Genomic DNA, 3,642 nt, shown 5'->3' with positions numbered 1-3,642 from the left:
ATGAACTCAGGCTTAGCAATGGGGTTACATCTAAGCTTTTCTTTTGAAGAGTTTGTGTGGAAGGAGTACCAGATGTTGGTAAGGTTACTAGTGTTTGTATAGCTACTTTCTCCTTCATTATAGGTATCTACTCTATCTCTTTGGGATTTCCATGTTCTATCACAATGACTTGACTTGCACCTTGATCTTGTGTTGTAGGTGTAGATGTGTCTATCTGACTTGTTCCACTTGTTGGTGTTTTGAAACATTGTGGCTTCAAATTACCCTAATTAGACAAGATAGATCTGGGGGAAGCTAATTCCCATCTTTAACATACCCTTTCAAACACCGGGCCAACTATAAGGCCAGAACCTTCTTCTACTTCAGGCTCTCCAAAACCTAGGTAGGTGTACCTCTAATTCACTTATATGGAACCAGTGCTAAACATATTCTTGAATCTAAACAAAGTAGATTAAACCCTTATTTCTCCTATTGACTCATGCAATAACATAGATCTACAATAGCTAAATATAGGACAATGCAATTCATAAGCTAAGTGAGGGCATCCTTTTCAATTCTTCAACATTAAAGGGAAATACATTTGATTAATGTTCTTGATTTCAGCAAGACCCCAAATATGTAGCAATAAGAACCAATGATCATGTAGCTTATCAATGTCTTATCTATTGGGAAATTCCATGAATCAAATACATACATCTATGATATCAATGAAATATTTCATACACCAAGATATCAAATCTATCTTATCACTTTGTGAATCAGACGTTGGTGCTCATAGAGACCTTATCCTTATGAAGTATCCTTCTCAAAATAACCAGCAATCCTCTCAAACACATCAAGCATTTACTTGGCCCTTTGTCTCAACAAAAAAATGTATCAGACATACAACCTTAAAGGGGTGCAAATGGGTCTCAGTTATTTGTCCCTAAACCACATAAGATTCCAAATTATAAAGATAGGAGATGAGAATCGGAATGAAACTAAGAGATATTCTACTAATTTGTATTCATTTCCTTTAAAGTATACATTCAGATGCATGAAATTAAAACATAAAAATACCTAACTGATCTAAACTTTCTATATTATCTTAAGTACTGTTATTCATACAAGAGAAAATATGCTAAAAATTTTAGTGGAATTGCAGTCATGGATCCAACAATTTGGTCACATACTAAAAATTGCCAACCAACAATGGTCTCATAGTGAAAAATTGGAACCCCTTAAATAAATGAGAGAAAGAAAGATATAGAAGAGAATGAATTCTTGGATCTATTATGTATCTAACATGTGTCCACTTGGAAAACTTCCCCAAGAAGTTAAAATAATCTCTCTAGTCTCTCTCTGCAACTAATAAATCAAATCCTTAATCATTTTGGCCTCCAAAAGCATAAATATCTCAAATATTTGATGGAAAAGATAATTGATTTTGATGCCAAATCTAAAATCAAGGCAAGAGAAAAAATTAGTTAAATGATCTCTAGAGGCAAAATAAACTTATCAGAGTCACTTTTCTCCACTTTCAAGCTTCAATAGGCTTTTATATCTGCCCCATAACCAATTTTGATGCTCAAAGATGAATTCTGCCTATTCTGCTAAAAATGCCCCAGAAAACACAAATCTACTTATAGACTAAACAATTGAACATCTGTTCAAATTCAAACCCCATATTCAAAAAATTCATCTCCTCCCAATTCCAACAATATACTGGAGTCCACATTTTGGGCAAAAAATGTGCCTCTGACAGCCATTTGAAATTTCAAGCTCCAAACTATGAATTGTTAGTTTAAAAGAAAAAAATTGAAAAAATTAAAATATTTCTATAGTATAAACTATAGAAAATCATTTTTTTGAATCAAATTTTTCAAACTCTCAAACTAAATGCTCAAAGCTAAAAAAGATATTATTTTAAATATCTCCTTATATATCCTTTGGCCACTCACATAATGCCACATGTTGGACTTTGATTGGTCACCTTGATCATTGTTTCCTCTCACCGAATTTTAACTTTACCAGGAGGTTACCATGTCACTTATGGCGAGACCCTCCAATTTTTTGGTGGTGACATGGTGACCACCAGAATCTTCAACTTTTCCAACAAGCTCCATCCCTTGCCTATTCATATGATGCCACTTGTTAACTATTGGTTGGCCCTCACCATTTCTATTGAGTCTCGGGTCCCACAACCTTCTCATCAAATTTATGGTTTTTTAGGAGTTCGCCATATCTCCACTGAAAAAAACCTCCCATTTTTTGGTGGTGACATGGTGACTACCAGAATCCAACATCTTTTTCTAGCAGGTCTTCTTTGCTTTGTTGGTGAAAAATTTAGTTGTTGTGCCAACTAGCCATCTATGCAGGTCCCAATATGCAAGAAACTACCTTCCAAAAGGCCCACATCTTGAAGACAACTAACACTATGATTCATTTGGTATTTAAACCTTTAAATATATCCAAACCTAGTGCATGTGGGATAAATGGTTTATCATTTTTTTCTCATTGAATGCTCAGACTATCCTTGCACAATATATCTCTACTCATTTCTTCTTCCATCAATGCATTTCAACTCCTCTAATGTCAACGTGGTTGTCTATTTCATATAGGGAGAGTGAAGTTTAGATGTAAGAGAGCTCCCCTATTTTTTATCATAAGTAGGGTCACTTTGATGAGGTAAGCTTAGCAATTCTAATGTCTTGACTTTGAATTATAGTTGTAACGTAAAAAAATTTGTGCCTAGATCCCATTGAGAAAAGAATTTAGAAGTTTCCTTGTCTATCTCTGTACTCAAAACCTTGAATGCAATAATATCATATGGCTATGTTGCAAATAGAAGATATCGATATCATTTATCCCATGATTGAATCCTTTGCTCAAATGAAGCTATACAACGGTGCCTTGGTTAAGAGCCTTCCTCTATTTTTGGATATTAAAACTAGAAAAGAAGTGAGTGTTTCTTTGTTTCTAGGTCAAATTGCTTAGTAACCTTGTAACCAAGCCTACCAATTTAACTAATTCCTTTGGGGAAACTTTCCTTCTATTTGGTTGTGGTTGGGTTGGAGCATCTTTTGCTTCATGAGCAACACGCTTTGCTAAATTTGTCTGATGTCTCTTTCCTTCAGTGTGTACCAAATAATTTCCTTCATTCTTGTCTAGGGTCAAACATAGTTTGCATTCATAAACATTTTTTTTCTCTAATGCTACATTGAATGTGATCGATTCCTCCCCTACCCATGCCGTGGGATTCTTTCTTCAATGGCAAGAAGAGCAAACCCAATTTTTGTTGGTTGGTTAGTTAATGCCCCTTCTTGCCACTTCTTAGTCCTTCTATGGCTTTAACAATAAATATGGGTGTCTTTTTATTTTACATGACCACCTTACTCCTTGTCATCCATGCCCTATTCTACTCCTTTCTTCACATGGTTTTCCACCCTAAATGAAAAGGCCTCCTTCAATGACAAAATTGACTTTGAAATCAAACATACAAAAGACATCTTTGCATTTCACTTTTAGAGTAGAAGGCTTAAAGATCAAACTATTGGTACCATTGAGCATATGATCATAATATTTATAATGTTTGATATCAAGTGTGTTAGCCTCAAAAGATTATGCAAGCCTATGAACCAGATTGACTAGTCAATAAAGCTA

The 3,642-nt window shown here is 34.7% G+C and overlaps 1 pseudogene; it reads right to left on the bottom strand.

The window, feature by feature from the left end:
* Positions 1-2,632: 2,632 nt before the first annotated feature.
* On the bottom strand, positions 2,633-3,389 carry LOC149571103 (uncharacterized; annotated as a pseudogene).
* Positions 3,390-3,642: the final 253 nt, after the last annotated feature.

This window comes from Cupressus sempervirens, chromosome 2 (assembly GCF_028749045.1).
Source record: "Cupressus sempervirens isolate cs-2001-9-10 chromosome 2, ASM2874904v1, whole genome shotgun sequence".
NCBI classification, from domain to species: domain Eukaryota; kingdom Viridiplantae; phylum Streptophyta; class Pinopsida; order Cupressales; family Cupressaceae; genus Cupressus; species Cupressus sempervirens.
Note: the sequence above shows the minus strand (reverse complement) of the source record. Positions and strands in the feature narration are given on the sequence as shown.